The following is a 13,562-nucleotide window of genomic DNA, read 5'->3' as shown; positions in this document are numbered from 1 at the left end:
ATTTATTGTATGATATTATTTTAATTTATTTTATTAGCCTACATGGGGATTTCAATTCGAGTTATTAGTATTTTTATGAATCACGGGAAAACAAAATGCCTCTTGGGAAGTCAAAGATTTGGAATATATACAAAACATCCCAATTGCATGAAAAATGAAAAAACGTAAATTTTTGTGGAACAATTTTCTCATTTCCAAAAGCAATAGGATATTCTCAACACACCTCTACAAAAATCGTTGCGAAATCTGTGTTCAGCCAATTCATAATGCAGCTTATTTGCATGATCCAAGACAGCCAAGGGCATTCGTGGTACTCCAAGAGGAGCATGACAGATATCCCCCACTCCTTGGTTACGGAGCGCAGAATGCAGTTTGTTTACTACTTCTGAACATCTGTATTACAGTCAGTGGTACGACTGTACGGGTTCGAAATGGACGTTTCTGGTAAAATAAGGCTTGAATGTTTCGAAAGGAATTGGAAAATGCTTATTTCATTAATGATATTTAAAGATGATAAAATGCATTGTGTACTGTAAAAGACTGTTACAAAGTATAAAAGAGTAAAACGCAGAATTATTGTTTTTGAAAGATATTTATATTTTATAGGCATCTCACTCAATCTCTGTTTACTGTGTTATGTTATGCTTAAACCTAACTCGAATATAGATCCCAGACTTATGTTATATTTCACATGACGACAGGAAAACAAAATATATGGATCTGATGAAAGATTTTAGACGTAATATGGAAATGGAAGAAAAATCAAATTTCAATCTTGCATTAGAAGCAAGCTATGACCTTTCATATGAGATAACACATTCTTCCAAATGTTTTTCTGATGGTGAATTTGTTAAACTATGCTTAATTAAAGCATCAGATATTGTGTTTTCTGAAAAAGTTGAAAAGTTTGAACGCATTTACCTGTCAAGGCCAGTGTCACTAGGAGAGTAGGGATCTTGCCTGTGATATTGAAAAATAATTGAAAGACCTGTGTAGAGTTTTATGATTTATTCTATTAAGGTCAACGAAAATAATGACTATACTGATATGGTCCCAATTAGCAATATTTATAAAGGTTGTGACAGAAAATTGAATAATTACAGAAGAATTGTTAGATTCAGTGCCACTTTACAATACTGCTAACGACTGCGATATTTTTAACGCTTTAGTGGAATGTATTAATAAATGGGAACTGCCATGGGAAAATCTAGTGTCCGTGGCAAATGATGGTGCAAAATCAATGATCGGCGAACATAAATGATTACGTGGGCGATTAAAACTTTCTTAAAGTCTAAGGGTGCTATTGATAGACATTTCGCTAGCCTCCGCTACGAGCGTGCTAAACTAGCCCCGGCTATCGACTGGTTACTTATGCAGGATTCATATCATATCATATCATATCATATCATATCATATCATATCATATCATATCATATCATATCATATCATATCATATCATATCATATCATATCATATCATATCATATCATATCGCTAACAGTGGTTTATGAAAACGAAAAATGTTAGTTCGCTGATCATCCATCGGAAGCCCGCGCTAAGAATGTCTATGAATATGGCCCTCAAGAGTTAAATGACATATTGATGCTCCACTGCATTATATATCAAGAGATCTTATGTGCCAAGTATATTTCCATCAGAGTCCTGCAGACTGGCCCTCAGCGCAGCACTGTCAGTCCTAATGCTTAAGCAGCCCAGCCCACCCAAGACCAACACTGCTTGGCGCGGCCGCTTCGTAGCCCATCACGCTGGGTTACGCAGCCCAGCTTAGTCCACCGCACTGAGCAGTGCGGTGACGTCAACCCACTAGTTGATTGCATTCTACTCTTTCCTGCTTGCGCTTGGCGTGTGGCACAAGCATACAGGACACAGTACAAAATTAAAATATTTTCCACTGCTGTCGAACACAGATTTAAAAACTGTCCCTATCGTCCTTTTAGAAATTTTCATCCGGCTTTGTATTTTTAAACTTTCTAGCAGCGATTTTCTCCTTCACTGCTTTTTATCTAGAGAGATTGTATTTTAGAAAGTATGCTTTCACGGACGGTGTCTGTGATGAAGTTTTTCCGGGCTGCTATTACACTATCAAAGTTTTTTTGCAAAGATCTTTTTATAAAATATATACAGTGGGTGATCAAATTATTAGGGACACTTGGTAAAAGTACGAATTTCATCTTCAAATTCACATAAAAACAAGTAATTTGGATATTCTCAACTGGAAAAGCTTTATTAATGTAAATAGTGTTTTATAAACAATATTATTACATATTTAATTGTGTAATTATGAATATGGAATGAAATAAACAAGAAAACTAATATTTTGTCACACATCTCTTTGCAGCAATTACAGTTTTAACTCTCTTTGTCATACTAGAAATGCATTGAGGACAATTGTTTTTATTTCTTGGCTGTGATGCCACATATTGATCAGTTTTTCTATTGAAGATTGTTTATTTGTAATAATTTCTGAATTAATTTGCCTCTTCATTAGCTCCCAAATATTTTCAATCGGATTAAGGTCCGGAGAGTTACCAGGCCAATCCAGAACCCTAATTTTTTTATTAGACAGGAATTTGGTCACCTTATTTGCCTTGTGACAGGGCGCAGAGTCGTGCATGAACACAAAATCACCATCTGGAAACCATTCACGGACTTGTGAAAGAAGCCGTTCCTTTAGAACCTTTATGTAATGATATTGTCTCATCATTCCTTGAAGAAAATACAGGCGACCATTTCTATGACCACTAATCACAGACCACACCATGATGCTTAGACGATGTTTAACAGTCTTCTACATAGAAAGGCACCAATGAGAGATTCTGGAATCAGCATATCTTCTATGACAACCCGTCGGAGGATCAAAGAGTTAGGGTTTACATGTCGCACTCCAACCAAGAAACCATTCCTGAAACCATACATGGTGAAGAAGCGTCTCTCTTGGGCAAAGCAGCATCAATCTTGGATTGTGTAAGATTGGAAAGAAGTGAGTTGTTTGTCATTCACATGATTTCTTTGTTAGTCACAATTTTACTTTGTCAAATGTGTTTTATGTAGGCCTGCTGTTTATTTCTTTTTTTCAGGTGTGTTTTTCAGATGAATCTACCATACTGATACTTGCTGACAAATCTGTGTTCGTTAGAAGGCGTAAATGTGAAAAGTACAATAATAACTGTACAGTATTATGAAGACTTAAACATACTCTAAGCCTCATGGTGTGGTCTGTGATTAGTGGTCATGGTCGCCTGTATTTTGTTCAAGGAATGATGAGACAATATCAATACATAGAGGTTCTGAAGGAACGGCTTCTTTCACAAGTCCGTGAGTGGTTTCCAGATGGTGATTTTGTGTTCACGCACGATTCTACGCCCTGTCACAAGGCAAATAAGGTGACCAAATTCCTGTCTGACAACAAAATTAAGGTTCTGGATTGGCCTGGTAACTCTCCGGACCTTAATCCGATTGAAAATATTTGGGAGCTAATGAAGAGGCAAATTAATTCAGAAATTATTACAAATAAACAATCTTCAATAGAAAAACTGATCAATGTGTGGCATCACAGCCAAGGAATTAAAAACAATTGTATCCAATGCATTTCTAGTATGCCAAATAGAGTTAATGCTGTAATTGCTGCAAAGGGATGTGTGACAAAATATTAGTTTTCTTGTTTATTTCATTCCATATTCATTATTACACAATTAAATATGTAATAACATTGTTTATAAAACACTATTTAGAGTAATAAAGCTTTTCCAGTTGAGAAAATCCGAATTACTTGTGTTTTATATGAATGTGAAGATGAAATTCCTACTTTTACCAAGTGTCCCTAATAATTTGATCACCCACTGTATTATACAATATATGACAGTGTAATGAGTTTTCTTTTGTAAAAGTTCCTTTGATAAAAGATCTTTTATTAAATGTAAGTGCAACTTGTTATCTTTGATAAAAGATTTCTATACCTTGAAACAAATATGGCGGAACACAAATATCACTAGATTGTTGCTACCAAAAAAATTCTGATATCGGAGTATGAAGCAAATGAAATGAAAATAAATAATTTTTATAATATAATATTAATATTATTAGGACGAATCCGGAAATGCATATAGAGTGTTAGTTGGGAGGCCGGAGGGAAAAAGATCTTTGGCGAGGCCGAGACGTAGATGGGAGGATAATATTAAAATGGATGTGAGGAAAGTGGGATATGATGATAGATACTGGATTAATCTTGCACAGGATAGGGACCGATGGAGGGGTTATGTATGACGGCAATGAACCTGCGGGTTCGTTAAAAGTCATTTGTAAGTAAATAATATTTTATAATAATTTGTATAACTTTTCAAGTCCTCTCATTGTAGCTCTTTCAATAAGTTTAGATGTATACCTCTCTTATCACGTCTTACAATCCATGGTTTAAGCCCTGACCAGATATTTATTCATGGTGTTATAAACTTAACGCGTAAATAACAGTGTAAACAAATCGTAAACTTAACGCGTAAATATTAGTATCAACAAATCCAGGGAACGCGTGTTCATTGTTGTGGAACAAGACGTGTTAGGAGAGATTTGTTCCTAATTTTAGGTCATGTTTGATAAAATCTTCTGAAAAGATTTCATGTAGTGTAATATACCCCAAATCCTATCTTTTATCAAAGATCTTTGATGTAATATTTTAGCATAATATTCTTTGTCAAAGAATTTTGATAGTGTAATAGCAACCTCACAGAGACTGTATTTTCTTTGCGATGCACCATTATTTGAACTCATCTTGAAAAACAGGAATCAAATGTTTGAAACAGTAGCTGATCGTTGATCGAACCGTACATATAAGCACAAACCCGCGCCAACTCAATTCATAAGTAACTGATAGCGGAAGCTTGGGCTCATGCTTTGATACAAACAAGTCCACCGCACTAAACCGCTCCACAAGCAGTCCACCGCGACCCGTGCGGTGGTGCAGGGTGACGGCACGGGCTAGTTTCGTGCGACACTGCTCAGCCCGTTGCGGTCAGCGAAGGGGAAGCCCGTGGATTTGGACAAATCTGCACGACTCTGATTTCCATGGAGAACGTAATGAAAATTGCTATTAGTACTGTTAAGAAAATGAGAAGAAATGCTGTACTTCACAGAAAATTTCGTCTTTTTCTTCAAAACACTGGATCATATTTTTCAGAAATTCCCTATTTCTTTGACATCCGATGGCTTAGCGGTTTTTTAAATTGAGGATACAAGTTGCAAATTTAATGGAAACAGAAGGTATCGCTGTGAAGCAATTAAATGACAAATGTTAGATACAAGATCTAGCTTTCTTTTTAATGATATGATAGAAAACTTAGACCGCAAAACTACAAGCTACAAGATAAAGAATTACTCATAACTGACATGTGAAATGCAGTACAAGCACTTGAATTGAAACTTTGGTTGTGGAAACAGCAACTAACAATGAACTATTTCACTTCTACTCACTTTCAGATCTGGAGAAAATAACAGGAAGATTACAGAAATATACGAATGTTATTGAAAATTTACAAGTGGATTTTCAGAACGGCTTAAAGATATAAGAAAATTGAATACATATTTCACAACGTTTCGAAATCCATTTAACTTGAATGTTAAACTTGCTGACCCAGACTTTCAAATGGAACTCAGGTGTGATTCTCAACTGTATGATCTGTGTTCATCTCTCAGAGGAGAATAACTTTACAAACATATAAACTCCTCACAATATCCTGAATGACATTCATATGGAAATAAGTTTGTTTAAGTAAACTTTACTAATATTCAACCTAGAATTACCAAAATTGTTGCCCATTCAATCATGGAAAATTCAGAAAAAAATTCCTAATACGAGTATATTCATGTTTATCTTCCTGGTGCTCTAATGCATAATACTTTACAATACATAATTTGCCTAATAAATAGGTAATAGATTAGCTCTTCCGCCACTGCGAGACTGAATCCATTATAGCGTTTCGGTGAGGGACACACCACGGCTCGTGAGGAGGGTGGAGGAACTTCATTAGCCCTCTATGCTTCCCCTCTTGTGGCCATGGCTGATCCAAGATACCGTAGGGAGACTAAAGGTTGGTTCACAATAAACCGGGAACGGAAACGGCAACGAGAACGAGAACGGAAATATTGTTAAAATGTATTTAAATGTAACCGTTCACAATTAACTATTGTGAATGCTCAGATTTAAATACATTTATTTTAACAATATCGTTCCCGGTTTATTGTGAACCAGCCTTAAAGGTAAGCGTTCACTACATCGTATCGCACTCCTCGGACGAATCGCACGCTACGGATATTTTAAGTGGAGTGCGTTCATCGTCTCATCGAATTCCCTTTCAGTTGTTTAAAACAATTATGACGTACGATATTGACATTACTGAAAACAGAGGAGTTTTGAGGTTGGGTCTAATAATCGTGATTGTTGGCGAATAAGAATTTGTAATTGTTTCATGGTTCTTAATTGAAGAGGAATAAACGAACGATATATTGGTTACATTATATATGAGGCACTCAGAAGCAAAGTGATACAAGTGACATTTAGTAAGTTTTGAGATAAGTTACTTTGAAGTTGAAACGGAAATTAAAAAAATCTGTTACAGGACTATGTTGCTGTAAATTTACAGTTGTACTGTATATGTTGGCACCTATATTTTTTAACTTCTAAATAGAAATTATCTATTCTAAAACAGTTTAGGTAAAATAGGGCTCTAAAGTCACTTGTATTATTTTGTCACGAAAAAATGTTTGTGGAAAAGTAATATAAGTGCAAGGGTTTTCAGTATTTTTATATTATTTAAAACAAGAACAAGGACATTGCTTACAACATTGAAACATTTCTGTCTTAACTGCACTTCAGCTTTCTTATTATCATATTATAACAAAAAATGTGTCTATAACCGAAAGAATCAATCAATCAATCAATCAATCAATCAATCAATCAATCAATCAATCAATCAATCAATCAATCAACCTTCTTAATGTATGCAGTTGTTTGGAGAAAACATAAAGTCAACTATAGTCCACTGTAGTATGTTCAGTTCTTCTTTTTCATAGTAAATTAGGGGTATTTTGATCGGTGTTCATTATAGACGCCTGTTGCTAGTAGCCAGAGTTGGGATGTAGTCAATATATACTGCAGAGATGTGTCTTCTGCAACTGGTACTGATGATTTTAATTTACTTCTTTTGTGGTTTATGGATGGACAGTATAGAAGAATGTGTTCCAGATCTTCACCATGATTATTACACCACATATAAGTAGGATTATCAGAGCGGTGAAATCGGTGTAGGTACAATTATGTGACAATGTGATCTGTTCTGGCTCTTGTTAAAAATGTTTGAATATGTCTGGGCAAGTTTTTGTAAATTTCCAGGTCATTCGGTTTCTTTTTAACGGACTGTAAAATTTTTCCTTTGTCAGAAGAGAGCCAATTGTTGATACATAAGTTTATAAAATGAAACTTTACTGAAGCAAAGGCATTGGATAGAGATATCACTTGAAGAGGTCTTGGTTGCAAATATGTTGCCTGTTTCGCAACGTTATCGAATTTCTCGTTTCTAGGTAGACCACAATGACTAGGTCTCCATTGAAATTTTATTTTCTTTTGGAGTTTTTTAGTTCATGTAGTTGTTTCTGAATTGGAATAATTCTTTATGCGTATATGTGTGGTACATATTTGATTATATTAAATATAGCCCCCTTGGAGTCAGTAAGCATTCAAATAGATTTTTCAGAAATTTGAGTAACACACTAAAGAGCAGCATCAATAGCTAGCAATTCAGTGTCAAGACTGGAGGAGGCTGAACATGGTATGAAGTAATTTTCTTGATATTTTGGAATATAATACTTTGCTCCTGATGTTCCATCATCAGGGTTTAAAGATTCATTTGTATAAATTTGAAAGTAATCCTTATATGTGCTGCAGAGTAGTTCCATGGCATCCAACTTAAGAATGTATGGAGGATCATTTTTGAAATGATTTCGTGTAATTTGTAGTCTATGTTCTGGAATTATCCATTTTCATGGAGGAATTTCATTTACAACTGGAGTTTTAACAACGAGTGTGTCTGTTATATAGACTGGTATTTCTTCTTTGTTTATTTTGTAGAAATTACATAGGATATTATCTGACAGTTTGAAGAACATCTGAGATCTGGATGAGGCTTTCAATTTGAGTAACACACTAAAGAGCAGCATCAATAGCTAGCAATTCAGTGTCAAGACTGGAGGAGGCTGAACATGGTATGAAGTAATTTTCTTGATATTTTGGAATATAATACCTTGCTCCTGATGTTCCATCATCAGGGTTTAGATATTCATTTGTATAAATTTGAAGGTAATCCTTATATGTGCTGCAGAGTAGTTCCATGGCATCCAACTTAAGAATGTATGGAGGATCATTTTTGAAATGATTTCGTGTAATTTGTAGCTATGTTCTGGAATTATCCATTTTCATGGAGGAATTTCATTTACAACTGGAGTTTTAACAATGAGTGTGTCTGTTATATAGATTGGTATTTCTTCTTTGTTTATTTTGTAGAAATTACATAGGATATTATCTGACAGTTTGAAGAACATCTGAGTTCTGGATGAGGCTTGCAATTTTAAATGTATTTTTAGATCCTTTTTTAATACATAGTGTCTGATTGGTTGAATATTATATTCAATTTCTAGGGCAACAGTTTATGTGGTTTTTGGTACTCCGAAAGAAGAGGGCTAAGAAGATTTCCAATTTTAAATGAAATTCAGCCTTAGCCGCTGTTCATTACATCACTAGCCTCATCTAATGAAGTTACATCTCTCTCTGCTGAAACATCTATGTTTCTGTCATGAAGTAGTGTTTCTACCGCGAATATTCCTTCAACTTCCTCTTCCACGCACTTTTCCACGTCCTACAGTCCTTATTATAGGCCCATCCTAATGCTTCAGGTCATCAAGGAAAGAGTGTGATGAATTTCATTAGCTATTGCAAGTTGCTCCACTTAGCAAAAGTTATCCTTATTGGATCACTGTATAGTTGGTCCAGCTCAATGTGTGCAGGCCTTCCACGAAGGTGTTTCGAATATGTAATCTATTACCTCTCTCCATTATGGCAAATGAATTATTATACACAGAAGAAACGCAACAATATGTAAACAACGCACTTGTATTAGTTTGCTTCTCAGTCAAAACTCTGTATGCATTGTAATACAAGTGTAAGACCAACATGGAGCAGCACTGACTGGAACTGCAGTTATATTACTTTTTCTCTGAACAGAAGTGACGTTAAAGATTTAGAATATATACTTATCTCACTTTAAAAAAAAAATGCCACTTATATTACTTTGCTTCTGAGTGCCTCATATATGGTGTTTCCGAAGTTGTGTTACAAACTTTCAGGGATAATGGCGAAGGGCACATGTATCAATTTGAGATAAGGAACCCTGGTCTGGAAACGACCAAGTCAAAAGTTACAAGCAAAAATAGTTGTGTGGAAATGAAATAATTTTATTCCTCTGTACACCTTATTTATGTGTATTTACCTGTACATCTTACACATACTGTATTCATCTGACGTTGTTTACGTTGTCTACTTACAGTATTCCATTCAGTGCGCTGTCTGAGGGGTGGGGACAGGAAACTACACTAAAGCAATGCAGATAGCGTAATGTGTAACGGACATGGTCGGTCCTGATATGCACGTCTGTAGACAGTTCTGTATGTTGTCAAGTTGCAGTGTCCAGTCGATCAGTCCTAGTGAAATGAAGGAGTACACGAGAGCAGAATAAGCAGACCTGATTTTCGAATACAGATGAGCCAATGGGAACAGTAGACAAGCTCAGAAATTGTATCGGCACAAGACATCCGGCCCATACCATTTTTCCACGATTGTTTCAAAGGCTACGAGAAGGAGGGCACGTGTTGCCAAATTACAATTCCATTTCCACACAACTATTTTTGCTTATAACTTTCGACTGAGTCATTTCCGGACCATGGTTCCTTATCTCAAATTGATACATGTGCCATTCGCCATCATTCTTGAAAGTTTGTAACACCACCTCGGAAACACCCTGTATGTATGTATATAATATAAAAGAAACGACTTGATTACTGTAATGGGAATGCCTGAAATTATATTTCTTCGCAGTTTTCTATAAGCGAAATAAGTTTTCTGTCTGCCATTTTGGCGCGACACTGAACATGGCACAACATAATACTGTAGTAACAGTTGAGCAATTGAAATTGATTTATTAAAGAAGGCCATGCTCACACGCATCGGAAAAGTTGCTCATCCGAGAAACGTGGACGGATTTACTGAGAGCTGATGCGTGCGATATGTTGTAGTGAAGGCGGTTACATAAAAATTACAGCGAAGATTGTCTTTTTCCGATCCGTGCGATTCGTCCGATGAGTGCCTTACGACGTAGTGAACGCTTACCTTTACTGTACGTCCTTTAGTAGAGCGAAGAGAGGTTGTCAATTTGCCAGATATATTTTTTCTTCTCTTTCGACCTTCATTTTTTAAACCTCCCGACATTAAATGTTTCTAGCCTACATATTAAACAGGCTTATAAACTTCACCTTGCTCTAGTTCTTACAATATCCGCTATTTTATGTTACATGTAAATTTGTTCAAATTTAGGTTTCGTAAAAATAGTCTCCTTGGTAATTGCTAGTTGTTCTGGTTGCGTGACGGTCACGCAATGAAATTAAGTAGACTATTGTTAGGTCTATGTATTTGCCATGACCTGTCACATTCTTCTAGAAACAAATATTACAACCTGCGTAACTAATTGAACTTACGGAGGCAACGTAATTAATGTTGCTTAGAGACCTTCAAGAATGTTGTTTGGTGTGGGATATTCTTCAAATATTACATTAATTAACATGATCAACAGAATGAACGTAATATTGTTTCTTTGATTGAAAAATGTTCATTCACTTTTTCCTCGGTGCCCTATAACGTGAAAATTTATGAAAGGATATATATTTCTTAATATTTTAATTAGGAACACAACAATATACCACTTTACCTTGCTCACATATTCCAGACATAAAAAGACCATATAATAGTCTTAAATTAAAAAGATATTTTCGTCTATTATATTAGTTCATTTTTAATTTCATCAATACTAGCTTATACAACTTGATTACATAACTTTTAACATTACATTACGAGTACTTCGGAATGTAAAGTATGCTTTCAAGTGTTAATTAACTAGGTTACCTTGTTGACTAGTTCTGAAGATGCCCCCAGGCCGAAACTGGTCAACAAGGTAACCTAGTTAATTAACAAGTGAAAGCATATATACACTTTATATTTCGAAATACTAGCTTGTTTCTGTTTTTAGTTTTTCCTGAACTTTTTTAAACCTTTTTGGAGATACAGTAGCGTGCAAATTAATCTGAACAACATAATTACTTATGCAAAAACACTCAAACGGGATAAAAAAAGATCTAAGACATACCTCAGTAATCTATGTGGCCTCCCTTGTTCCTAATAACAGCTCTGAGACGATTTGGCATGGATTCCACTAATTTCCCACAAATATTCTTCATTTCTTCATCGCGAAACCATACACGAATGAGGGCAGAAATCATTTTCTCCTTTGTAGAACAATCAATTTTTTGCATTCTTCTTTTGCAAATTAACCACAAGTTCTCAATGGGGTTGATGTCGGGTGAGTTGCCTGGTCAGGGGAATACCTGAATATTCTTCTTGTTGAAGAATTCTGTAGTTTTTCGAGACGTATGGCATGGTGCCAGGTCTTGTTGGAACACACCTCTGCCATCCGGAAATGATTTTTGCAGCTGGGGTACGATTCTGATTTCCAATAAGTGAATATATTTGTCAGAATTCATCATTCCCTTGATAGGTATTAATGCCCCAGGCCCTTCATGTGTAAAACAATCCCAAAACATTACTTTAGGGGGGTATTTGGGTGCTTGTTGGAGATGAGCTGCTGTTACTTTTTCGGATCCTTTCCGTACGTAAGAAACACAGTGGCCGTGGACCTCGAAATGAGACTCGTCGGAAAAAAAGTACATTCTTCCAGTCATTCACTGTCCAGTGTTGATGTAATTTTGCCCACATTAAGCGTTTTTTGCACATAACAGGGGTTAGCAGTTGCTTCTTAATAGGCTTACGAGCCCTTCGTCCAGCTTCCAAAAGCCTACGCCGCACTGTTGTGACGTGAATATTCGCCCCAGTGGTAGCCATTAACTCGCGGGTTAAGTCGACAGCAGTTAGTTTAGGATTTAATTTACTTTTCCTGACAATTAAACGATCATCTGCAGGTGAAGTCTTCCTTTTCCGGCCACAGTTTCCTTTTTTCTGGGGTGTGATGGATCCAGTCTCCCTGTATCGTTTTATGATCGAATTAACAGTAGCCAAACCGATGTGACATTCTGGAGCAATTTGCCTCTGTGTCATAGAAGAATGCTCTGCTAATGTTATAATTTAGACCGTTTTCGTGGCGTTGTATCCATTTGTGAAGATGACAGAATGTACACAGGATTGCAGTATTAAGTCTTCAACACAACTGAAATGCTTATAAGTACAAAACGACAGGCAAAATGCCACATATTATAAAAAAAATAATGACAGACCTTCAACAATGGAATTACACGTACTACAGATGTCAATTAAAGCGGTATGAGCAGCTGTGACGCCAACAATGACAGAAAATGTAAAAATATGTCGTGTTCGGATTAATTTGTACGCTACTGTATCATGCCTACTTTTCTCTCCGCATAATATAGGTTTGTAGGCTATTTTTTTATTATGTTGTGTTGTTTGTTTCAAAGCTATTTGTAATGTGTTTTTTCAGTAACGTTTATTTGTTACGTATCTATTCCAAATACCTTACTATAATAATATTTGACAACTAGCAGTTCTGAGCGCGAACAACGCTAGTGCTGCTACCTAGGCGACCGGTGTGGTGAAACCGGCGAAACAAACTGTAATCCATTGCAATGTAGATTGTTGCTGGGCTAGTAAACAGTTTTATTAATTAGTACTGTGTTAAAATGTCAGGGTGTCTATGTGCTGTTTATAACTGCTACAAATACAACATTACAAACTGCTTCAAATTGTACTTTTGATTTCTGTGGGATGATAAAACGTGAGTCAACAAAATTCTATAGTAGGCGTAATGCCTTTGTTTCTGTGTTGATAGAACAATAAAAATTAGCTTTTCTATTTAGGCCTAATAAACTAATAGAAGTTAAAATATATTTGAAATTTTAAAGTTTTACCAAATTAAGTTTTATTGTTATCCACATGGCTTTACTAATTATTACAAGCATCAGATTACTACCAATTTTATCTTTGCAGTTGTCAGCAATGGGTACAAGAAGCGTTATTGTAAATTCATTCTTAATGTCAGAATTAATTTTGGCTCACTAAAGCAAAGAAAAAATACGCAACAATAAAAATAATTACGGAAAATAATATGAAGCATGCAGTATTCCTCATAACATACAGCTTTGATATAAAATAATGTTACATTAAATACTATTCAACATTTCTTTAGTGTCTCGTATATTATTCCA

At 35.6% G+C, this 13,562-nt stretch overlaps 1 protein-coding gene across 3 annotated transcripts in view; it reads left to right on the top strand.

The window, feature by feature from the left end:
- The window catches only part of LOC138706261 (fatty acyl-CoA reductase wat-like), a 102,083-nt gene that overhangs the window by 33,825 nt on the left and 54,696 nt on the right, over positions 1–13,562 (top strand). The window lies entirely within an intron of this gene.

The sequence above is a fragment of the Periplaneta americana genome, chromosome 9 (genome assembly GCF_040183065.1).
Source record: "Periplaneta americana isolate PAMFEO1 chromosome 9, P.americana_PAMFEO1_priV1, whole genome shotgun sequence".
Taxonomy (NCBI): Eukaryota; Metazoa; Arthropoda; class Insecta; order Blattodea; family Blattidae; genus Periplaneta; species Periplaneta americana.
This window is presented reverse-complemented; position numbering and strand designations above follow the sequence as displayed.